Source organism: Zootoca vivipara, chromosome 6, assembly GCF_965207765.1.
Source record: "Zootoca vivipara chromosome 6, rZooViv2.hap1.1, whole genome shotgun sequence".
Taxonomy (NCBI): domain Eukaryota; kingdom Metazoa; phylum Chordata; class Lepidosauria; order Squamata; family Lacertidae; genus Zootoca; species Zootoca vivipara.
Window position 1 is genome coordinate 35,853,670 of NC_142589.1, and position 26,451 is coordinate 35,880,120.

The 26,451-nt window shown below is 46.7% G+C and overlaps 1 long non-coding RNA gene across 1 annotated transcript; it reads left to right on the plus strand.

Annotated features, from left to right (window-relative positions):
- The first annotated feature begins 6,001 nt into the window (after window positions 1-6,001).
- Window positions 6,002-25,371, plus strand: LOC148685304 (uncharacterized). Its single transcript, XR_015950525.1, has 3 exons — window positions 6,002-6,041; window positions 13,532-13,632; window positions 25,247-25,371. It is a non-coding gene; the product is annotated as an uncharacterized LOC148685304 (long non-coding RNA).
- Window positions 25,372-26,451: the final 1,080 nt, after the last annotated feature.

Here is a 26,451-nt window from a genome sequence, read left to right on the forward strand (position 1 = left end):
TATGGCTTTTGTAATGACTTGTGATTCCGAGTATGTAGTCCAGATGTGGCTATTCTGACTGGGGCTGATGGGAGTCTTAACAGCAGCCAAAGGGCTGTACATTCCACACACCCAATATGACATCTGTTACTACTGTAGAGCTAACTTTAACACCTAGTTGTAGCATGGAGGAATTCTTCTGGTTCTGAAAACTATACTGTATACTGCTTTGGAAGGTAGAAGGCAGAACAGAGCCCAGAATATGAATGCATTGTTATCTGAGGTTGCCGCTTTTAAAATTTCTGCTCTCAGGAAACAGCATTCATTTCGCCCTAAACCTTGGCCTGGCATGCAGTTGGCTGGGCCCACCCTCCCTCTTTCTGTAATGATCTGAAGTCCTCTGATGATGCCAAATGATGAGTGTGTGTTGAGTGCAGTGCATAGAGGAGATTTTAATGTAGTGGCAACTTTCATTTTATTGTCAACTGGAAAACATTCTACAGATTGAGATATTGCTTGGCTTGCATTTAACTAACAGCTTTGCTGATATTCATGTTTAGGTTGATTGCTCAGAAAAGAGCAGAAGGCACCTCCATGCACAAATTGCGTGATGGGCCAATAGAGTCAAAGGGATAATGCAGACTGCCTCTTCTCTGCTTTTCAAACCCTGTTAGCATTACCATTATTTTCTGCTCGCAGGGGTTCCCACTAAGTGCACTGAAATACTGGTTTCCAAAGTTCGCTACACTCTACTTCCTTCCCAGATACGTGGGCTTTATAATCACCTGGGCACATGAAAGCAGCGTTGCGTGCTCTGCTAATGGCTTCTGAAAGGAAAGCATCATCTGACTTCTGGATTCTTATAATTTGTTTGAAAGATTTATAACCTGCCCTTTCATTTGCATTGCTCAGAGCAGCTTACAACAATGATTAAAATGCAAGTCTGTAATTGAACAATATAAAAGGTGTTATGCTGTCTTCAGTGTAAGGTTTTCCCAGCTGGGGGATGGATGTGGAAAGAGATCTTAAATATTAAGGTAAAATTTACATTCATTGCTCTTCCCATTTTTGCCCCTGGCACTGCCAACCACTGCTATATGGCCCCTCAAAGGTTGCTCAGCAGGAAATGTGGCCCTCGAGCTGAAAAAAAAGGTACCCCATCTTTGGTCTAATCAGACTGGCAGTGTCTCTCGATTAAGTTTTCAGACAGGAGTCTTTCCCTGTCTTAACTGGAGTTGTTTGGGACAGCACACAAAATGATATAGCCACTAATTTATGGCCCTTCCAGATGAACAATCACAGTGGCAGTGAGTGAATAGATCGAGGCACTTTCCCAAACTCCGTAGGAGCGGCCTTCAAATTGGAACGTCCAACTGAAGTCCCAGCACTCGCGAAGTCACAGGAACTCATTAGGAGAGTCGTAATGCATCATTGATCCACTTTCCCCCATAATGCTAGTTTGTAAAAAGCTGTGGTCGTCCACTGATTAATTGAACAGAATATGCCCAGGCACGCAGCCTTTGCAAACTCAATGAATCATTCAGACTCCAGCCTCTGCATTACCCCAGAGACGAGGAATGTGTTGATTTCCTAGGAAATGCTTTGGCTTGATAAGGATGATGGAGGAGGAGGAAGCCGTATCCCCGAAACTCAAGTATTTGTGTTTTGCTTGCTTTAGTCATATCTTGGAGATCTGACGCTCACTAGGATGTCTTTTTGTTTAGGAGCTGCTGCCGTTTCTTTCTGGCAGGGATCCCAGCTACATGTGAGGCAGGGTGCGTGTAACAGCTGAGGCTCCCCTGCCACCAAGATGCAGTAACAGTGGAAAGTTTCGCCTGCTGACATTTCTCTTCTGTCATGCACCTGTTCAGAGCCACAAGGGACCAGAGTAGGTCTTACATAGCAGCCATATTTTTCAGAGCTTTAGGGGCATCTAATGTTCCTAATTATCTGAGCAGGACCATTCCAGCTTGCTGTTGTTACAGAGTGATGGTGGAGTGGCTTCTGCTGATTCGTTCAAAGGCCTAAAGCTGCCCTATATCAAAAACTTGGGGAAAGAACCAGCCTTGCCTCTGAACCTTTGTAGAACAAAGCACTCTCCTAGCATGCCTGTGTTTATTCAACGTATTAAAAGTTACCAGATTCTTTTCACTGATCATTGGGGGGATTATTAAATAAATGTTACCAGTATCCCGCAGAACCCTGTGCTTCCTTTCCACCAGCTTTTGGATCTCTGAAGCAATTGCCGACTACAGTAAACTCCATGCAAAACCCACATTAAAATAATAAAATGCCACTTTAAAATAAGATATAGATTAGAACATAATAAGAGCTCAGCTGGACCAAGTCAAAGGCCCACCTAGTTCAACATCCTGTTCTCACAGGGGCAAACTAGATGCCTCTGGGAAGCCAGAAAACAGAGTATGAGTGCAAAAGCACTGTCCTGCTCATACTCCCTACCTGCTGATATTCAGAGGCATACTCCCTCCGACACTGGAAGCAGGACACAGCCATCATGGCTTGTAGCTGTTGATAGCCTTATCCTCAATGCATTTCTGTAATCCTCTATTTAAAAGCATCCATCCTGCGGTAGAGAATTCTGTAGTTTAACTACGGTATTCACAGTGTGAATAAGGTACGTACTTTTATCTGCCCTGATAAAAGTTTACCGGTAGCTTCTTTGGATGGCATGGCAAAAATAAACTTAGTCCTCACAAGCCCATTAAAGAATAAAGTGCTTTTATTTGCTTCCTAAAGGTTAGAAGGGAGCCACTGGTGTGAGTCAAGAGGAAGAGCATGTCACATAGGGGAGCCGCCACCAAAAAAGGCCCTGCTTCCTGTGCCTGCCATGGACTGTCACATCCATGGAGTGTGATCCTCAGTTATTTGCCAGAAGGTCCCAGGGCAGAGAGTTATTTTTTAAAAAAAAAAATCATTCAACAATACAATTGCAAAAGAGAGTAAAACTTACAATAACCAGAACAGTGCAGATTAAACAAATGAGGTGTGTCCCACAAAACAACTGTCAAAAGCCAGGGGAAAGAGGCAAGTCTTCAAAAATGCAGTGAAAACTATCAAATGAATGTGTCAGATGCACCTCTGCAAGGAGAAAGTCCTACAGTGTAGGCGCCACCACAGAGAAGACCCTCTCCTGGGCCGCAAGTCAAATGCATAGATGTAAAGGGCGGAGGTGTAAAAGTTGGAGTTAAATTCCAGCAGAATGGAACAGGAAACCATTCAGCTACGTTTTACTCAGAATAGACCCCTTGAAAATAATGTGCATGACTAAGTTAGGTCCATTAATTTCAATGGGTTCTACTCAATAATAATAATAATAATAATAATAATTTATTATTTATACCCCGCCCATCTGGCTGGGTTTCCCCAGTCACACTAAGTTTCCCCACTCACACTAAGTAAAGCTTAGCTGGGTCTCTCTTCAGACCCAAACCAAACAAACAGAATGTAACTTTTGGGTAAACTCACACTGGAGTTTCCCTTCGCAGTTTCCTTGTCCTGTGATGGCTACCTGAAGGCCAGTAATAGAATGGCCTGGTACATTGTGAGACTCTCTCTAAAACAGCTGCCATGCAGAACTTCTGTACTCAGAAGAGAAAAGAAGAGAAGAGAAGAGAAGGAAAAAGAAAAGAAAAGGAAAATATTGATCTGAGCTGCCATTTAGTGCATGAATTCTCAGCCACAGAGCCTATGAAGTAATACCGGTAGTAAACGCTATTGTGGCACATGGGGCAGTTCAGTGGCAGAGCATATGCAGAAAGTCGAATGCCCAGAATTCCATCTCGTAAAGGACCCAGATATCCACATATACATTTTTATTTAGGACACAGCTCAGTGATGGAGCAGCTGCTATACATGCAGATGGTTTCATGTTCAGTGCCTGGCATCTTCAGTGAAAAGGATCTGGTAACAGAGAATGGGAAAGTATTTTTTTCCTGCCTGGAGAATCACTTCCAGTCATAGCAGATTGGGGATGGGGAACTTCTGACTCTCCAGATGTTGTTGGGACTACAACGCCCATCAGACCCGGATAGCATGACTAATGGCCAGGGATGGTGGGAGTGGGAATCCAGAAACATCTGGAGGGCTGCAGGTTCCCTACTCCTGCAGTAAACAGTACTAAGCTGGGTTGACCAATGGCCTCTTTTCAATTACAATGACTAGCAAAGTAAGCGAGCCTGTGCAGGTTCAGTAGGAACAAAGGAAGCTGCCTTATACCGAGCTGCACCATTGGTCCATCCAGTCCAATACTGTCTACACTGACTGGCAGCTCTCTAGGGTTTCAGGCAGGGAGGTCTTTCCCAACCCTGCCTGGAGATTCCAGGAATTGAACTGGAGACCTTTTGCATGCAAAGCAGATGCTCTACCACTGAGCTGTGACCTTTCAGCTATACATTTTAGAGATGTTTAGGGAAGCTTTTAATGTTTAATAGATTATTGTATTTTAATATTCTGTTGAAAGCCGCCCAGAGTGGCTGGGGAAACCCAGCCAGATGGGCGGGGTATAAATAATATATTTATTATTATTATTATTATTATTATTATTATTATTATTATTATTATTACTACTACTACTACTACTACATTTCCCACATCACTGTGGGGGAAATGCAAATGGGTTTAAGGTAACTAATCTGGTGCGCAGCAAAGCTTTGGACCACAACTCTGGCTTGTGGGCCAAATTTGACCCTCATTTGGCTGGCAAGCTCTGTCCCACAAACTACAGGTGCCTTCCTGCCCCACCCCCAACACCATATGTGATATCAGGTGTGCATCAGGTAGGCACTTGGCTGGATCATGTAGCTGGTAAACAGGATTGAACTCCCAAGCACATCAGCTGATGGATGAGGCATTCAATCCTGCTTGGGTTGGGTGCCCAAGAAAGTTCTCTGCAGGAACTCTCTGGTGCATTGGGACCCTGCAGAAAGCAATACTAAGCTCTCTCTTCCCATCAGCTGAAATCGGGGGAAAGATAAAGATCTGACCCACTGGACCAAAAAATTCCCCCACCCATGGCTTAGATGGGCACTCCAGCAAATGAACTCACCTTCCAAGACAGCCCAAGTTGCTTCACTGGTCAAGGGGCCATGTACACACCACATATTCAAAGCACATTTTCCCTTCCCCACAAGAACATAAGAAGAAAATGGCCTAGCTAGTCCAGCATCCTATTCTCACAGGGGCCAATCAGATGTCCCACAAACAGGACCTGAGCACAACAGCCCTCTCCTCTCCTGTGGTATCCAGCAACTGGTGTTCAGAAGCATCGCCCAGTCATCATGGCTAGCAGAGATCTAAAGCCTTATCCTCCGTGAACTTGTCCAATCCTTTTTTAAAAGCCATCCACGTCAGTGGCCATGTTGAGTTCCCCAAATAATCATGGGAACTGTAGCCTGTTAAGGGTTCTGGGAATTGTAGCTCCACTAAAGGTTAACTGTAACTCCCAGGATTCTTGGGGAGGAAAGTGCTTTCTTTCAGTATATGGTGTGTGCGCAGCCCAGGTTTCTTGAGCGCATTCAGTTGCCTGGTGGTGCCAGCTGGGTCTCTCTCCACACCCACCTCCGCATCCCTCCCATCCTCAGCTTGCTTTGCCGTCTCTCTCCAGCTCTGTATGTTATTATATATCTCGGGATGCACCAGCAAGTTAGCCATCCTCCCGCAGCTCTTGGCAGAGACCAGCAAAGGGAGAAGCCCTTTGGCTAGGCATTGCGGCAGCTGCTGAGATGAGGCTGGAGAGAGGGAGGGGTGGAAAGGCGAGGAGGGGGCGCACAGTGCCTGGTAGCACCCGCCCCTCCCTCCCTCTCTGCTGGCCCGGCCGAGAGCTGGAGGTGGTCCCCGAGACAGCAATATGTAAATCGCCCTGGTCCTGCCTCCGACTCCTGCCAGCTGCAATCATCTCCCTCTCGCTGGGCTGGCAGCGATGTCAGGCGCTGCAACTGGGAGAAGCAGAAGCAGCAGCAGAGCCGGGGCTGGGATGCCGCCGGCGGCCACCGAGGCTGGGTTGGGGCCACTGGAGGGGAAGGCGGCGACTGCCTGCAGAGCTGGTGAGTTGCTGCCCCCCAAGAATCTCGAGGAGGAAGCTCCTGCCCCTCCCTGGCGCGCTCTCCCTCCTTCTGTTATTTTCCGGCTTGCTGGTTTGGTTTCAGGGCTGGGTGGAAAAGGATAAAAGCCCTTTTCTAAAACTTGGATGGGAGAGTTAATCCTCCTCCTGCTGCTGCTGCTGCGGCTGCTGTTTCTCCCTGGCACCACTTCCTGCCCTCTTTAGGAGCCGCTTCAGTCTTTGATTCAGCCTGGGAGCTTGCAAAGGCTGTGGGCTCTGATCAGGAAACCAGGGAGGTTGCAAGGCTGAGGGGCTGCCCTCTCAGCTTCAAGAACTTTGCCTTGGTTTTTGTTCTGAATTCGTGTGGGGTCCTGCCGTCGCGTTTTCGGGGCTCCTTTGCGACCACGATCATCATCATCACATATTGTAACTTATTATCGTTGCAATTGGAAAGGCTGCAGCTCAGGGGCAGAGCATCTGCTTTGCATGCAAAAGATTCTAAGTTCAACCCCTCTGCCACTCATACTGAGTGAGAAGGACCAATGGTATGACTCGATAGGGCACAGCTTCCTATGCTCCTGTTCAGATCAATGAGGACTAGAATCTTACTATCTCTTAATGACATAGCTCAGTGGCAGAGCATCTGCTAGGCATGCAGAAGGTCTGAGGTTAAATCCCTGGCATCTCTAGGTAGAGTTGGGAATGTCTCCTGCCTGAAACCCTTGAAATCCTCTGCCAGTCAGCAAAGACAATACAGGGCACTATAGACCAGTGCTCACCCTTTGTGGAACCTGCTTCCACATGTGGAACCTGCAGCAAAATGTTTGCTCTTGTTCTGGGTGCCAGCCAGCCAGCCACCCCCTTTTACATGATACTCCATTCCATCTCCAGTGCCAATCTTTTACCCTAACAGACATTCAGGAAGACCAATGAGCATACTCAATTCTCACTGAGTTGTGGTTTCCTCCTAAAGTTTTTCTTTTTTTGGGGGGGGGGATATTCTTCTGCAAATCTTTGTGTTCTCTTCTGATGCTTCCCTCTTGTGTGTGGAAGGGTACCATTTTGGCTCCATGTGGATTGGTGGTGGCACTCAGAAACAAATAAGTTTGGTTTTAGTATGCATAGGATGCTAATTAGTGTTAGGATTGTGGTTATATGCAACACTTTATGGGGTTCAAAGCACATTTCACACATTATCCCAAGGCTCTAACCTGGTGGCAGTGAGGGAGCCATTCTCAGTGATAGTACCCCACATGAAACTCCATCCCAGGTGAAATCAATTTGAAATCATTTGGGATCATTATTGGTGTAAATGTGGTATTTTCTGCAGCTATTGATGTAGATCTTTTTTAATGTTTTGGGGTTGTCACCAGATAAGTTCTACTCAGAGTAAACTCATCAAAATCACGAGTAATTTAGTTCCATTGATTTCATTGGGTCTACACTCCTTGGATACAACCCTTTTTACAAAACAAAGAACCTGTTTTCATAATTACAACAACCCTGCAGGGTGGGCAATTATTATAGTTCCCATAATGCAGCTTGAAGGGGAGGAGATGCGAAGGAGAGGGAGAGAAAGAAAAAAAGTGGCTTGCCTAAGGCCACCTCTGCCCGCATAACCTGCCTTTAAAGCACAGCTCACCACAAAGAATCACGGGAATTGTGGGTCTGTGAGGGATAAACTACAAATCCCAGCACCCATAACAAACTACAGTTCCCAGGGCGTTGTCCCTCTGTAAGGGTGCTTTGAATGTTTGGTGTGTATGCTGTGAGCTAATGGCAGGGGTGTACTTTGGACCAGGAATTCACTGCTGTTACCACACCTGCTAATAGGTAGAAATGATTGTATTCAACTAAGATCTTCTCAGAATAGATCCAATAAACCAATGGACATTACTCACATAGGCCCATACACCCCAGTGGGTCAACTGAGTAAAACTTAGTTGGATACTACCCAAAGTTTTTGTGCTGGAATATAAGCTCACTTAGGGTTGTAAATCAATTCAAGGTTGCCGGGGGGGCATATATGTGGAAAAGGAACTATATACCAGAATCTTATCCTTTTAAGCACCATTTATAAGCCAGAGATGATGTATTGCTCTTACCTGTGTCCTGCTTCTTTCAATGGGCTTGCAGAGAGGAGAGGTTCCCTGTGTAAACAGCAGTTGCTTCTAAGATATTATCAATGGACAAATATTTCCGGTAGCTTTTCATAGTCTCCTCCGTCCCCTCTTTTTCTGGTCTCTTTTATGAGATAAGAATGTTTGTGGATCTGCCCTTTCAGAAAATTAAGTGGTTAAAAATGAGACTATTGATATTCACAGTTGTTTTATGTAGCCTCATTGATTTCGGGTAGCCTTGCCAAGCCAAAAAGTTGTTTGCTTTCTTACACGGGCAGTGAGTGGACCAGGACTGAATGGGTTTTTAGAAAGCAAGGATACAATTGAGAGGATGGTCTTGTTCCACCTTCATGATGTCTTTGGAAATAATCTTTCTCTCTCTCTCATGGGCCAACTACTTTGTAATTTGTCTGATTTTCAGTTCCTCTCCAAAAGGGTGGGTGTTGGCCCATCACTAGCCATTAATCTGTTGATATTGATGGCAAGACTGAGTTGGTCATTGGACAAAAGGGACACTTGTCCTAAGAAAGAATATAACTGGAGGGTGGTGGCAAAGATTTCTGGAAATTATTGTGCAGGGAAAGTTTTTAAGAAGGAAACTGGTGCAAAGACCGTGATGTCCTTAGATGTATTCACACCCAGTTCTGTATGTCTTCTTCAGAACTGGCAAAACAGGTCCAACTTTCTCTTTAGTCGGAACATGAGTGAGGACTGGATGCAGGCTTCCTTAACCTTGGCCCTCCAGATGTTTTGAGACTGTTGTTGTTGTTTAGTCGTTTAGTCGTGTCCGACTCTTCGTGACCCCATGGACCATAGCACGCCAGGCACTCCTGTCTTGCACTGCCTCCCGTAGTTTGGTCAAACTCATGTTCGTAGCTTCGAGAACACTGTCCAACCATCTCGTCCTCTGTCGTCCCCTTCTCCTAGTGCCCTCAATCTTTCCCAACATCAGAGTCTTTTCCAAGGATTCTTCTCTTCTCATGAGGTGGCCAAAGTATTGGAGCCTCAGCTTCACGATCTGTCCTTCCAGGGAGCACTCAGGGCTGATTTCCTTAAGAATTGATAGGTTTGATCTTCTAGCAGTTGTAGTTTTGAGAAAATTGTAGTTTTGAGACTACAATTCCCATTATCCCTGACCACTGGTCCTGCTAGCTAGGGATCATGGGACTTGTAGGCCAAAAACATCTGGAGGGCTGAGGTTGAGGAAGCCTGCACTATTCCAATACTGATTGTCACATGGTCCCTACATAAATATGCTCTCTCCTCCTGGAACTGAGGGTTGATTTTTCAGGGATAGGGGATAGGGAAGTGCAGAGCTTTTACCTTGACAAATTTAATGTTGGTTGCTGAAAGCGTGATGGAATCACAATATAATCACATTCACCATCCGCTAAAACAAATTAGAAGACAAAATAAGTGGGACCTGAAACAAAATGTGTCACTGTGCAGAGTTCCTGTCCAGGATTCTGACTAGCCGGCCTCGTCCTTTTCCAGAATTACTCTGTCCATCCTCCTCAGTCAGCATTTCATACCTAGAGAACATTAAGCTGTTTTGTGGAGGGTTCCCCCGTAGGTGTTGTTATTTTCCCTTCCTCTAGAGATTTTACTTCTGCTAATTTTTAGGATCCCTCAAACCTGGCAATACCTCCTTTTTATGTGTGGGTGGTGCCAGTTGGCTACATATGAATTCATACCCAGAGAATGATATAACTTTTGTGACCTCAAGGGATTACATCCTGCTGGGAACAGGATCATACAGGCGATGCAGGATTAAATCCTGTCTTCCTGCCAATCAGTTGCTGCCAATCAGTGATGTCAGCTGATGGGCAAGTGGTCATGGTTTGGGGGAAATGATCTGTCAGGCCCACAGAAGTCAGAAGTTCCCCACCCCTGATCTCAGTGGTCAAGCTGGGATATAAGGGTTTATTTACTTATTACTAAATTTATATTCTGCCCTTCCAAAAAAGAGGTTAGGGCAGCCAGAGACAACAGATATTAAGTGTGGTTAAAGAACAACTGAATATTGTTCTCTTCGCTGACAATGTGACGTTAATTCTTGGCAATGCCGTATATCTGGGTGTAAGATTAGCTTGAATAAATAAAACAAAAATAATTTCACATGTTCAGCATGTCATTTGACTTGAGACCACCATGACAATGGAAGTCTATCAAACTACCAGAACAGGTTGCCCTAAAAAACTCTGGAATCTTTCCTTTGTGTGGAGATGGGTTCATATTCCAGGATATACAGTATGAGCCCCGAGTCAATTACATCTGGTGCCCCTTGCCAGCTCTCCCTGGGGGCTCTAAAGTATAAGCTGCACGATGTCAGTTTCCACCCCTTTTCATAAGGAAAGAACATCAAGTTCCATATCAAATAAATGCCACTTTTTATAATTGGTGGAGGTGATGCCCAATGCCGGCATGATAGCAGCTAATCAGAAGTTAATGATTAAATGCAAACCTGCATCTGTTAGGCATAGAGTTAAACCTTCCGATATTGACACAGGTTCTCCTTACTATACCATCCAATAAAGATAACAAACGTGGAAAATGTTCTGCTAGATTAAACCTTGCAGAGATTTTGCTGGGCCAAAGCCCTGCTCAACATTCAGCTAGGCTTGAACTGGCAATAGAGTCACAGCGGGGAGGGTTAGATCAGACAATGGCTATGAAAATAAATGGGGCTGAATTTCATCAGAGACAAGTCTACCTTCTGTCTCAACTCAAACATCAATGAGTGCTGTGGATCTATTAGCTATTGTTAGGAGGGATGTTAAGTTGGCAGAAGTGAGTCAGGAGCCCCTAGTTATCCAGTGGCTGTTTTCCCCACCGCTTTTTTGTAAATGTAATGTAATGTAATGTAATAATGTAAAGAAGAGTTTCTCAAACGCAGTCAAGCTCTCCTCCTTTTCATGAAAAGTCCAGCATTATTATTTTTTAAGAAGTGTCTTCTACAAAGATCAAGCCCTCTGACCTCCTTCAAAGCTTGGTGGTATAAGATGGCTTTTTGAGAGGATTAAACAGATTCATGGAAGAGGGTAAGTCTACCGAAGGTTAGTAGTCACAATGGCTAGCAGGCAACCTTCCCTTTCAGAGGCACAGGCTTTTAGATTCTATGTTGTGCAGATGATGTCCAAGCTACCCACGCTCATTCACCTTGAAAGAGGAAAGGGTTGGAGCCTCTTCTCCTATAAGTACCTAAGGAGAGCCCTGCTGGATCTGGCCAGTGGCCCATTGAGTCTGTAACTGGGTCCTCACAGATGTCTGGGGGAAGCTCACAAACAGGACCTGAGCGCAAAAACACGCGCCCCTCCTGCAGTTTCCAGCAACTGGTATTCAGAAGCATATTTCCTCTGACGGTGAAGGCATGCAACAGATTGTCAAAACACGAAATGAACTGCAATTTCTGTGCCTGCCAGAACACTTGGGAACATAGGTAAACGTCTTACACACCAAGTTAGGCTAATTGGTCCATCCAGCACAGTATACCACGAGTGTGGGACCTTTTTGGCTTCACAGGTCAGATCATTATCAAATTTGACAGGTGAGTAGGACTGCCCACATGCCAGTAACATGATGGCATTAATACATCACATCCTGTTTGCCCCCCCCCTTTAAACGTGGTTGTCCCACCTTCCCTTTTAAGCTCAGTCTTGCCATGATCTTAAAGATTGAGGAAAAGAGACTTCTAAGGGCTTTTGCAAGACTTGCAAAGGACTGTGGGGTTCTCCTCTCTCCCCCTCCCCTTAAAAGGGAAAGCGGGGGGAGTTCTACACTGACCGGCAGTGGCTCTCCATGTTATAGCCCCAGCTGAGACCCGTTGCCGAACAAGCAGGGGCTAGGAGTCCCCGAGGAACACTTGCCTGAGAGCAGAATCCACATACAAAGTCAAGACAGTCCACAGGTCAGAGAATTCACATGATCACAGAGCCAAGGGTCCAGTCCACAGGTCAGGGAATCCAGAGGGAGAGCTGGCAGCAGCAAGGTAAGGGGCAGGAACTACAGGAATTGTTTCCAGCATTTGACTGTTGCTGAGAGCTCAGCTTAAGAGGATGGAAGGCAGCTGGTTCTCATTAGTGCCTTCTGCTCTGTGATCTAAGGCAGGCCAGGTGCAGGTGGAATCACTTGGCCTTCTCCCAGTTCAGGCTGCTGTTCAGCAAGTGAAGCTGCCCCCTGGCCCACGACATTCCAGGGTTTCAAACAGGGAGTCTTACCTAGTCCTATCTGGAGATGTCAGGGATTGAAACCAGGACCTTCTGTATGTAAAGAAGATGCTCTGCCACTTCCCCACTAAGATGCATGAATAAGCTTGACCACTGAGCATGCTGAACGACTGCCACACACCCAACCATGTGCTAGTAGGAGGAGAATTAAGCTGGCTAAAGGTTAGAAGCTTTAATTACACATTTTTAGTTGCTTTAAAAATTAAATTGTCCAAAGGCTTCAGGATGGGGCAGGCTGTGTGCTGAAATATATCCTTTGACCACATTGCCTCTACATGAGTGTGTGCTCACCCCAAGGTGACCTGAATTTTATACTACCTGCAACTCTAAAAACCAAGGTGTATATGTAAATAACAGTATTATTATTCTGCTTATGGTCTTTATGTTTGCTGCTCGGGGAACAGCAGTAGTGCCAAAAACTAGGATCAAATAACAAGAGGAGGCCAAACCCTATCAAAGAATTAAAGAGGGATGCTTACAAAGATTTCTCTGTGGGAGGCTCCAGATTTCCTGATCTTGTTTCCAGAATTGCACCAATGCATTAGCAGTCCAGGCATTGCAACAGTTTTTTCAGTTAGCATCTCCTTTTTTGCACATTATGGTTAGGCACAAGAATGTAGGCATGTCTGAATAAATTGCAGCATAAAATGCTATCCGGATGCAATCATACCAAAGTTCTTTTTATACTTTTCTTTTACACTCAAAGTGCCAGAGTACATCAGTAACCATAGACAGGCATAGGGGCTACAGAAGATCTCCTACCCCCTGATATAAATGAAAGGGATGGAATGACGCAAACTGCACACGTACCACTTAAATTTAGAAATTTTCCTAACTGGAGCAGAATGCAGGTGAGAGCAAACTCACGGGGCAGGAATAGAGCACAGGAAAATCTGCTCATCCCTAGAAATAAACTAGCTGCTTATACAAAGTATAAAAACCTGCAGCGATTGGTCACAAGTGTGTGTGTTTTAAAAAATATATATCATGTTCCTATATAAATTGGAATGACTCTAGCTAGGTTAATACAATGCCATGGCATCCATTGATGGTTTTCTGGAGCTAAGTGTGGACAAACTATGTTCTGAATGCAGCTATATTTCTTTTCCATTTTTTAAAAATTATTTTTTCCTTTCTCAACTCTCTAGCACTAATGAGGCAAAGGACCAGATGTGGAAATTTGTGTCTTTAATCCATCCCACATGCTAAAAGGATGAAATCATGGGACTTAGTCTCTCCTGCCTGAAAGGTAAGAAGCCATGTGATGTCTCCTTTATCCTCACTCAGGGTTGGGAAACCTGTGGCTCCCCAGATGTTGGTCAGTGGTCAGGGAAGGTGGAAGTTGTAAACCACCAACATCTGGAGGGAACCAAGCTTCTCCATGCTCTGCCTAAACCTACAACTCCATGGATCTATGAGGTGGAGTGGAGGGGTGGTGGTGATGGTTGTGCTCATGGGACCATGGTGATTTTCAATGGGGGTTTTTTATGCCAGAAAGATGGAATAATATTCAGCAGCCTATAAACAGCTTGACAGCCTATAAACCACACCACTGTGTATCTGAAGAAGTGTGCATGGACATGAAAGCTCATACCTATGACAAACTTAGTTGGTCTCTAAGGTGCTACTGGAAGGAATTTATTTTTATTTTTTGTTTCAACTATGTCAGACCAACACGGCTACCTACCTGTAACCACATTTAAAGTTACACTTTAAGGACAGATCCACACCATACATTTAAAGCACATCCAACACACATTTAAGCATAGCTGCCAAGTTATCCCTTTTTTAAAGGGATTTTCCCTTATGCTGAATAGGCTTCCTTGCGAGAAAAGGGAAAACTTGGCAGCTATGCATTTAAGGCACTTGCATCCCACAAAGACCCCTGAGAACTGGAGTTTCCTCCCAACAGACCTACAATTCCCAGTAACCTTAACAAATGTCTGTTGCCAGGATTCTTTGGAGGAAGTCAAATGCTTAAAACGTGCATTGGGTGAGCTTTGAGAACACAGTATGGATCTCCCCTCGAAGTGTAACTGATATGAAAGAAATTCGAGGGGAAGTGTGAATTCTTATCACTTGGAACAACATACATTGTCATCCAAATGCTACAAGTTTCCCACATATGTATATGAAGCAGCCACCTTGCACAGATCGTTAGTTTATCTCTAGCTCAGGATTGAGTCACTACTGAGATCTCTTCCAGGGTTTCGGGCAAGAATCTTTCACAGCCCTATCTGGAGATGCCAGGGATGGAACCTGGAAGCTTTTGGACACAGATGTTCAGATCTTGCTAGACTACAACTCCTATCATCCCTGACCATTGGCCCTGCTGGAGTCCAACATCTTTTGGAGGACCATTCCTTGATCTAATGGATCAGGTCTTTAAAAGAGAAGGCTCTGAGTTGGACCAGACTTCCTCCCTCCCTCCCTCCCTGCCTCCCTTCTTCCCAGAAAGCAGGCATGTGCAATCTCAGCAGCCTTGACTCAGGAGAGGCAATCTGGGAGGAGAACTTTACGACTGCAATAACCCAGGACATTTGGAAGGAACTACAGTGTATTCTGCCGCCGCCACCCCATCTAGTTAAAATCAAACTTGGCAGGAGCCACTGGGCCCACTTACGCATCTGAGAAGCAAGGTGGCAACGAACAGTTGGCAGCAGTCAATTGCAGATTGGAGGGAAATAGGGCAGAGAAGAGTCTGTGCACCACATGGGTTGTCCCAGTTTCGTTCCACTGGCCTGGATTTATGCTGAGGTGCAAAGGCAGGGGAGTAGCAAAATTCTGCTTTCCGTTTGGCTAATGCACACATCACAGTTAGTAACCCCTAGTTGCTCCTTGCTAGTAGGGATGCAAGAAGGCAGCGGTTTCCATTCCGACCTGTGTTTCCATCACAAGCGGTGCTGCTTCCATTCTGCTGCAGTTCCACATCCGCCAAATTCAGACGCTGTCTACCATATTACCTAATTTACATACTTATTTCCACAAGTTAACGTTATTTACATGTAAACACATGGCACAATTATTTCCGCACCATTCATTTCAATGCAAAGGGAACATAATTTAAATGGGAATGAGGCCATAATCCATTTCATATCATTTGAAGGCAACGGCAACAGCAAATACTGCTGGATTGGTTCCCATCACAGACATGGGACAAATAAGCAAAGGTCAGCAATTTCTGCTTCTGTTTCTGATTTCCTTGGCATTCCCTGGCATCCCTACTTACCAGAAATACACGGAGCACTACGTGTGCCCCATTTCAACACCCCTTGGGGGGGGGGTCATAAAAGCTGCTAAGGGTTGTCAGGATGAAGCCAGCTGTTATAGATGTTCTCCTATCCATGGAGATGCCCTCTGTCCCAAGCTGGGAAAAGCACCATTCTCACAAAGCAGCTTTCACTTTTATTTTATTTTCAGTGTGCTCTGTTCTCTCACTGGGTAATCGGGGCAAGTGCTAAATATTGCATCACCCATTAGCTTTTACTGCTGCTTGGCCCCGATGCCAGCGTGGGCTGTCAGCTTTAATGCCAAGCCAAAGGCCTGAGCACCTGCTGCCTTTCCTTCCCCAGGGGGGCTCCTCACACAGTGTGGGGCTGGGCCAGCTCCCTCAGGTAGCAGTGCTGGGGAGAGCATCTTGAAAGCAATCTCCCAGCGAGAAGGGGAGGGAAATGCACCCCCTCTGACACTTTGGAGCCATGGATTATTCATTCACTCTTTGGGCTGACATTCAGGTTAATAGGCTGTGGCTGTTCTGGCCCAGCTACAAAAAGCCACAAATGGCCTGCAGGAACCCTTGTCCGCCCCATAGGAATGCCACCTCTCTGGCAATTGCTCCTGTGCTTCCAAAAAGCAGTGCAGCAGACAGGTGGCACTTCTGAAACTGTGAGCAGGCAGCAGCTGGGGAGAGCTATACCAGTTGAATTTCAGGCTAGCAGACCCTACACTCCATCTCCTATTCCCTGGTCCCTGAAACTGGTCAAGTAACATTCCTGTTTTGCACCAGGTTTTTCTTTTGCCTCTGAGAGGCATCTTCTGAAAATTAAAGTGAGTATAAATTGCTGGGGATTTTGCCATTCAGGGCTCGGCCCTCTCCTCCAGGTCTCTGGTCCTCAAGTGCAGGGTATGCCAGGTGCATTCTGATGCATCAGTGCATGTACTTATAAATTTGTATGTGTGAACACTAAGCGGGATGCAGCCTGCCGTTTCACACAAGGCATCTGCTGGGGTATATTCTGGATCCCTGATAGCCAAAGAGCAATAATTGGTTGCTTTTTAAAAACAGTTTAGGACAGGGCCATTGCATATTTTAAAAAATGCAGCATACAGTATATCAGGCAGAGAGAAGCTGTAGCTCAGCCCAGCAAGGATGCTTCTCTGGCAAGACCCCAACCTATCCTCAACCAGCCCCCATCCGCTTGCCTTCTCACTTACAACCTTCCTGGGGGGTGCTGCCCCTCCTCCTTAGTCTCAGCGTTGCCCCTTGTACAACTCAGCAGGAAGGAGGAGGAGGAGGAGGAGGTTGAGGGTGGGGGCAAAACTAGAATGTGTTGGCTCTGCCTATTGTGGGCTCTGGCTCTGCCTACTGGTTGGGCAACCCTTCCTTCATCCCCTACTGGCATCACTGATGATGTTTCCCTTCCTCCTTTACTCCCCATTTTTCTAAACGTTGCTTGCCCTTTTCTACCCTTTTTGCACTTTTGCATCTCCTGGGAAGGAAAGACGTGAACGGCCCAGCAAGAGATACAGAGATGCTGTTTTGCAGCAGCAACTGTTGCAAGCTGACGTTAGGAAGGTCTCGTAAAAGCCGCTTCTGCAGAAACCCCCTGGGAACCAGGCAGAAGCCTCCACATGACTCTTTGCAAGGAAACGGTGGAGGCGAGGGCGTCAGAAGTGTACTGAATATAAATAATATATGTCAGACACAGTGCCTTGGATATATGGCTCACACAAGGCCTCCTCATCTCTTCCCAGCTCATGAGCCAAAGTTTCCAGCTGCTTCAGTGAATTCCCAAATGCCCTCCTTGAAATGCTTCTCCCCCCCCCTCCCCGCGGAATATTCACAGTCACTTTCAAGTGACCTCACATGGGTCACTTGAAAAAGGACCTTAAATATAACACCCCCCCACACACATACATGTTCTCTTTATTTCTACCATTTCACCTCTGTCTTTCCTTCAAGTAGGTCTGGGGCAGCACACATGGCTCCTCTTTTATCCTCACTGCAACCCTGTGAGGCGGATTTCACTGAAAGAGTAGGACTGACCCCAAATTTGCTGATGGGGAAATATGACCAGGTGGAGATATGAACCTGAGTTCCCTCCCCGCACCATATAACTCCTTCAAAAATATTTGCTCTGCCTTAGTTCTTAGCCTGGAGTCCATACAGCCAGGCCCGTCCTAGCCATAGAGGCTAGTGGCGCGGAGAGCCATGGCGCCGGGTGCTGGAGGGTGCTGGAAGGGCACCAAGTGAGTGCAGGGTTCCGGCGATCTGGCCAGGACTGCGCTCCTTCTCCGAGAACTCCACGCTGCGCCTCCTTCTCGTTTCCCCAGCGCTGGGTTCTGCTCAGTCGAGCTTCGCCACCAGCGCGCGCACAGCGCCCAAGCAGCTCTTGCTGGTCCTGTGGTGGGCGCGCTGGTGGCGAAGCTTGACTGAGCGGAACCCAGCGCTGGGGAAACGAGAAGGAGGCGCAGCGTGGAGTCCTCGGAGGTGGCCTCCCGCTGCTGCCGTGGTTCGCTTGGCACTCCCGGGCCCTTGGAGAGGCGCTGGAGGGGGGCGCTAGAGGGACCTAGCGCCAGGGCGCTGGGTGGGCTTAAGACGGCCCTGCATACAGCAAGGCTGAATTAAGTTCATAAGAACTATGAGGGAGAAAGGCCCACAGTTTGAATTTCATTCGGCCATCTCTCTTTCTCTCTGTGTGTGCTATCCCAGAGACTGCTAATGTGGCACCATGAGTGCACAGAATCCCACCCCACTTTAAACAGTCATGGGATCCCCTGGGAACTGCAGTTTATTACAAACAGTACTTCTGTCTTATCAGGATTCAATTTGCTCCATGAGGTGGTCATCTGGGGATTTGGGGTGGGGATGGTTAAATTCACCAGTATGTGGAGGCGACATCCAACTCCATTAGTGTGGTGGCAAGTTCTGAAGTGCAGCCTCCCTTCATCCCTAGTACAGCCATTCCCCTGAACAGTCAAGGCTCTCCAAAGATTATACAAGAACCTTATACAATACTGATAATTAGGAATGCATTGCAATGATCAATGCAGATCTCTCTGTGTTGCCTTTCCGCTATATCCATGCTTCTCAAGCTATTTGATGTGCAGGGCCGTCTTAAGCGCCCCTGGCGCCGCCGTGCGCCGGATCCCTCCGGCGCCCTCCCGCCCCGTTTCCCAACGCGGTGGGCGGGTGGGCGCCGCGCACAGCACGGCTGCCACAGGCGCTGCTGCGCGGCAGGCAGGCGGACAGGCGCAGCGCGGTTGCCGTGGGCGCAGCTGCACGGCGGACTGGCCGGCCAGCGGGTGGGCGCTGCTCGCGGCACCCTCCTGGTGGGGCGGCGCCGTGGTGCCCAGCGCCACCCAGCCTGCACGTAGGGCCGGCCCTGTTGACGTGTTGGACCAGCAATTCCTACCCTCCCCGCTCCCAGTGTGCTGGGGACTGTTACCATAGTTGGCCCTGAAGGGTACCACTCTACCTGGGCTGTGGTGGAGTTGTTGGGGAGCAGCAGTTGATGGCTCATGGGCTTGTACTGGTCCATGGACCACGACTTTGAGAAGCACTGAACTAAATCTACTATATTCTGAGCATGTTCATAGGCAAATGATTTGGAGTGTTTCACTATCATCTTAAGTTGTGTCTCGAGTCGTGTTTGCCATGAGGTTCCACTGCATGTGACAGAACTTGCGCACCATTCTCTTGAAACAGAAGCGCCTCGTGTTTTTGGTGTTCCTAAATGCTTAGCTTTGGAGCCTGCAGAACAATTCCTCCTTGCTATTCCTCCCATGCTCCTTCTCCAGAGTGGCTCTAGGAGCCAATCCTCCATGGCTGGTTCACCTCCTTTCACCTCCTTTCACTCCTTTCACCCGCATGGCCCCACAGTATGCCAACATCTTCATGGCAGATTTAGAACGTTTCCTAAACTCCTACCCCCTCAAACCTCTCTTGTACCTGCGATACATTGACGATATTTTTATTATCTGGACACATGGACAACAGACCCTGGAAACCTTCCACCAGACATTCAATGACTTTCACCCCACCATCAACCTAACAATGAACCAATCTATGCAAGAAATACATTTTTTGGACACTACTATAAAAATACAGGATGGACGTATAGACACCACCTTATACAGAAAACCAACTGACCGACAAACATATCTACATGCTTCTAGCTACCATCCCAAACATACCAAACAATCCATCGTATACAGCCAGGCCCTACGTTACAACCGCATCTGTTCCAACTCTACAGACAGAGAATCTCACCTAAGAGATCTACAGCAAACCTTTTTAAAACTAAAATATCCACCTGATGAAGTTAAACAACAGATCAACAGAGCCAGACTGATACCTAGAGAGAACCTGCTGCAAGACAGACCCAAAAAAGAAAATAACAGAACACCACTAGTCATCACATACAGCTCCCAAGTTAAAACAGTACAACGCATCATCAGAGATCTACAGCCTCTCCTGGACAATGACAGCTCACTTTCTCAAGCTCTGGGAGGAAGACCTTTCATTGCCTACAGACAGCCACCCAATCTTAAACAACTCCTCACCCACAATAATACAACCACCAGACTTAACATGGACACTGGTACCAGAGCCTGCAATAAACCCAGATGCCAACTTTGCTGCCACATACACCCGAACAACATCATTACTGGCCCCAACAACATCCAACATACCATCTCAGGACTATTTAATTGCTCATCTTCTAACATTGTGTATGCCATCAAATGCCAACAGTGCCCTTCAGCTCTCTATATTGGACAAACAGGCCAAACCCTACGCCAAAGGATAAATGGACATAAATCTGACATCAGGAATCACAAGACAGAGAAACCAGTAGGAGAACACTTCAATCTCCCAGGACATTCTATACAAGATCTCAAAGTAGCTGTCTTACTACAAAAGAATTTCAGAAATAGACTGGAAAGAGAAGTTGCTGAATTACAACTTATCACCAAGCTCAAAACCATGGAGGGACCTGGTTTGAACAGAGATATTGGATTCTTATCTCATTATACATGATAAGCGATCTTCAGCCATCTCAACCCTTGCTTTTTCATGCAAAACCATTTGCAGTTGTTTTCGGTCATCAACAGCTATCAGTCAGTCAATCACCCACTTCCACCACCCTTCTGAGTGATCCCCCCTCCCCTCCCCACCCCTTCTCTACATACCGTAAGTGCCTGGGGACTCCTATTTCACTGTATCTGAAGAAGTGTGCATGCACACGAAAGCTCATACCGAAATAAAAACTTAGTTGGTCTTTAAGGTGCTACTGAAGGAATTTTTTCATTTTCCTTTCACTCTGATTGGCTCCAGTCAGCACAAAGGTTGAGAAACCTTCCTCTCATTGGCTAAAAGCGCCCCTTCCATGCTGAATGGGTGGCTCTAGGATGCTGTAGACAGGGACCCTACTAGTATCCTGCTGCAGAAATAGTAAAAGTCAACCTCCTGCAGCTCTGGACTACTGCACTATTGCTCAGCTTTCTTTCTCTTTCTCTATCTCTTGTTTCCATCATCCAAACCTGAAAAAAACAAACCCACTTAATATTCTCAGCAGGTCTCTGCTGTCAGTTTTGGACTGGACAAGGACAAGCAAATTGAAGCTTACTCCAGAGGATAAGTTGGCTAAGGGATCTGATGTTCTGGGGGTGCCAGCCTGTTCTGGATGGGCCTGTGCTTCCTCCCGAAACAGCAGCCTCACAGCCTTGTGAAGAAGACGCTGAGCTCCACATGGCTGGGGCCAAGCCCTTTATGAATAGCAACGCACTCCCATCTGGAAATGCATTTGTAAATCACAACTCTCTTGGTGATGAGCTGCAGCCCTTAATGTAGGTCCATCCACCAGCTGGGCCGAGAGGCCCTTATTGATTCCCAAAGAGCGAGGTCTGTTCCATCATCATTAATAACAGATGAGTCGAGCGGTTTTGGATGCAAAGCCCTACTGAGCCTGTTTCACCTAAATGCCGTTGAATGGCGAGCAGGGAGGGAGGAGAGGTGAGAAGGAAGGCTTGGGCTAGACTAGAGGCAGCCTAGCATGAGCGCCACGGAGATGGATGGGGCTGGAGCAAAAAGCACATCCATTGCTTTCATGCAGATCCCATTCATTACTTGGTTGGCATTCCCATGGGCAGCCAGCATAGAGAGTGGTTAATGGACATAAGAACTTAACAGCCCTGCTGGATCAGGTGAAGGGTCCATCTAGTCCAGCATCCTGTTCTCAGCAGCCAACCAGATGCCTCTTCTGGGAAGCCTGTGAGCAGCACAGGAGGGCAACTGCACTTTCCCCACCTGCAGTTCACAGCAAGTGCTATGCAGGGACACCCTGACTTAGACAGTGGAAGAAGAGCACAGCCATTGTGGTTAGTAGCCACTCATACCCTTTACCTCCTTGAATTTATCATCTTTTACAGCCATTCAGGTTGGTGGCCGTCACAGTTTCTTGTGCAAGTGAGTTCCATGTGCTGCTCTGTGCTTTCTTTCGTCCCTCTTGAATCTTGCAGCATTCGGCTTTATTGGCTGGCCCAGAGTTTTCATATTATGAGAGGGTTCTTTCCCCGATCTGCTTTCTATACGCCATGCATAATTTTTGACACATTGGCTTGGGAATAAGTAAGTCCTATACTGAGCCTTGTGGAGCTGACTTCTAAGTAGGCCTGCGCAGGAACGTACTCTTGCAGAGCTTGAAGCATCTGGAGAAAGGGAAGACTGCCTTAATGTAACCCACAGGCCCGAACCCCTGGCACCAACCCACTTTTAATTTTAATTATTATTAAATGCTTTTAATTGTTTTTATTGATAGTATTTATGTTCCTTGGGAAGGGACACAGGTGGGGCTGTGGGTTAAACCACAGAGTCTAGGGCTTGCTGATCAGAAGGTTGTTGGTTCAAATCCCTGCGACGGGGTGAGCTCCCGTTGCTCGGTCCCAGCTCCTGCCAACCTAGCAGTTCGAAAGCACGTCAAAGTGCAAGTAAATAAATAGGTACCACTCCAAGCGGGAAGGTAAATGGCGTTTCCATGCGTTGCTCTGGTTTGCCAGAAGCGGCTTTGTCATGCTGGCCACATGACCTGGAAGCTGTACTCCGGCTCCCTTGGCCAATAACGCGAGATGAGCACCGCAACCCCAGAGTCGGTCACGACTGGACCTAATGGTCAGGGGTCCCTTTACCTTTACCTTAATGTTCCTTGTGAATCAGATGTTTTGCTACAATCAATCTGTACATAAATCTTGTTAAATAACTAAAACAAGAATTACAAGAACTCGGGCCAGAAAGGATAATTTCAAAAATTCTTCACAAAGTTTTATTCAGAATAACTTCCAGTAAATATCAACATCAGGACAAGGCCCTGTTTCGATGATTCTTCATCAGCGAGGTTTCTCAGGTCTAAGTGTACACTTAGACCTGAGAAACCTCGCTGATGAAGAATCATCGAAACAGGGCCTTGTCCTGATGTTGATATTTACTGGAAGTTATTCTGAATAAAACTTTGTGAAGAATTTTTGAAATTATCCTTTCTGGCCCGAGTTCTTGTAATTTTTCGTTTACTTCTGGACTTTACCAAGAACTCCAATTTCTACTGAAATAACTAAAACAAACCTTGCCAAATCATACACAGGCATTGAAAGCAGGATTGTGTATAACCACCCCGATACCTCATGAGCACAAATCGTCACGAATATCTGCTTTGCCGGCAGATTACAGCGTGCATCCCATACAGTATGTGTGTCTCTACAATGCCCACCAGAGGGCGCCCTTGCAACATTTTTGGCTGCAAACTTTGCTTGTTGTAGGCAATTTGGGAGGGGGGGGGGTGTCTGAGAAGGAAGGAAAGCACCAGTTTATCAGTCTTCTTTTCTTCTTCGGTGGGCAGCTGTATATGATCTTCGGAAGCGTCATTTGTATGCAGCGCCGCACAACAAACTAAATATAACCCAGGATCTTCTTTACCATAGTGATGGCACTGTGTCAGTTGACAGCAAACCTGGTGTATCGAAGCATGCATTCACCATATGGCGCAGCATTAGAAGGGCGAGGGAGGTGATCAATCTTGCAGCATTAGGGAACAGAAGACCTGCCAGCCTCCTTGGGAGCAGAGCACATTCAGCTGCAGCTGCAAAGGGGCAGATCTGACCTGACATACCAATCATGTATACTGTGGTGACAGTCAGTGCTAGATTAGTAAATATATGCTTATAGAGCACAAGCAAAACCGGGGGCACACAAAAAGAGGTTTTTTAATCTTACATTTGATTTTAACAAGCCTTGAAATAGTCAGCAGGAGAACAATCAGATATTTGTTAGACTTCCTTACACCGCACTCCGCACTATTTCCCCCATTTTTCTATTCTACTTTTATTACTTACCCCCACCCAAACCAGAAGGTGTCCTGCTAAGGTAGATCAAAATAATGCAAGGGAACCTGATCCTGTCGCATGCTGCACACGACATGTACATTTCAGCATGCACGTAAATTTTAGGTGCATACAAGCATAGCAAATAATACTAAAAGTTTGGTATTGTTTTTATTTTGGATTACATTTGAGGGGCAACGTCATATTTCCAGTGCTTAGGGCCTCCAAAGGTCTTAATCTGGCCCTGAAAAACAAAATTAAACAACCATATAATCAGGGCTAGCCTTAATATGAAACACAGGAAGCTGCTTTATACTGAGTCAGACCATTGGCCCACCCTGTTCTGTACTGTCTGCACTGACTGGCAGTGGGCCTCCTGGGTTTCAGGCAGAATCTTCCCCCACCCTTCCTGGAGACACCAGGAATTGAACCTAGGACCTTCTGCATGCAAAGTCAGATTCATGCCATACATTGAAAGCTCATTTATACCGCTTTGAAAGTCACAGCTTCCACCCAAATATCCCCTCTCAGAGCTACAGCTCCTAGCACGTTTACCAAACTACAGTTCCCAGGATTCTTTGCGGTGGGGAGGCCATATGTCTTTAAATGTGGTTTAAATGTATGGAGTGGGTGTGTTCCTATATGGCTGGAAAGTGCAAGCTTTGGAAGTAAATGTTTCCTAAAATCTTTTCAGGGCCTGCCACCAAGGGCTCAGCTGTATACTGTTTTAACGTGTAAGGTCAGCGCTTAATTGCCTACTATCTCTAAATCACTGCCTTCCCACATTTTCTCATACCCCTCTCCTTTCAAGAGTATCCCTCGTATGAGGAAATCCAGACTGAAGGAGTGGAAAGTGTGGGAAGGCAATGTCACATAGCCAACAGAGAATTAACAGAGGTGCAGAAAGCTTATGATCCACTTATTTACTTCTTTCAGTTGGTAAGACAGCTATGGACATTCCTGGAATGGGATTGCCCACGCATTGGTCATCTCATGGCTGGATTACTGCAATGCGCTCTGTGTGGGGCTACCCTTGGAGTTGGTCCAGAGGCTGCAGCAGGTAGCAAATGCAGTGGCTAGGCTGATTGTGGGGGGCAAACTACTTCCAGCATGTAACACCCTGTTTGTGGAATTTGCACTGCCAATCTGCCTATCCCATATACATATCACAGTTGCCTGTGGGAGAGTTTATTTTGCAAGTTCCCACAATATCACTACCGCTTTGCACTAACTCACAGCAGGGTTTTTTGTGTGGCTGCCCCATTCTGCAGAATAGCGTTCCTGTCGAGATACAACAGGCACGGACTATCTGAGAAGGGCTGACTCCTCTCTGTGACATAAAACACACACACCCCATTTCCTCCGAGGAACAACGAACGTCAGAGGTTGCCACCTCTGGGAGAAAGGTAAATTCTTTTTCTCTCTATCTCGTTCTCTCAGGCTTTAAAACACACGTCAACAGAGGTGGCGGCGGCAGCGGGGACATTCCTGTCATGGCTGACAAGCGCCTGAAAGTCCCAGACATTATTATCACGCCTCCTACCCCCACGGGGAAGGCGCTGTCGAGAGACACCAGGCAGGAAGGTGAAGACTCACCGCACAACTGCTGAGCCAGATGGTCTGGGATTCGGCCGCCCGTGGTGGGCCAGAGGGATCTGGAATGTGGAGATGCCACTAAAGAGCCCGGTGCTGTGAACAGCTTGCTCAGGAACTCATCTGTGCCTCTGGGTTTCCCTAAGCCATCCTCCGTTTTCCTTTCCTTCTTCCTTTGCCTGGGTTTATGAAAAAATGATGAATGGATCTACATATACCTCACTGTTGGGACCGTTGCACTGTTAAAAACTGGCAGCCGGCGAGGAGGGCCTGTTGAGAAATGAGCTGGGCCAATCAATGGCATCCGGAGAAGAAGAGCTGCTCCAGTGGATGGGGTTGGAGAGCTGGGAGGAGAGGGAAGGTCTTGCAGGTGGTGGCCCCCTGCCTCCAAAGTCCCTGCTTGTATCAAGCCTTTCCTTGGTGGTTTTAGTCGGTCCAGCCAAATTACCGCAAGCCTGCCTTGGTCTAGGGCCCTGGTTTATTTGAGTGCAGTAAGATCACCAGTCCCTTTCTGTTGTGGAATGGAAAGGCCATAGCTCAGTGGTAGAGCATTTGTCTTGCATGCAGAAGGTTCCTAGTTTTGACACACACACACCCCAGGTATCTCCAGGTATGGTTGAGAGAGAACCCTGCCTGAAGTGCTGGAGAGCTGCTGCCAGTCAGTGCAGACAATATTGAGCCAGATGGGCCAGTGCTCTGAATCCATATAAGGCAGCTTCTTGTGTGGTTGAGCTCCTCTGTGCCACCAATAATACATTGGTAAATGTGCCTCAACAGGAGCTGGCACCTTGGTGTGTGAGGAGAAGGGGGAGTAGTATTTCTCCACTAGTAGTAAATAAGCCCTAAATTTGGCACTGGCAGTGACATAATAGCAAGAAGAACT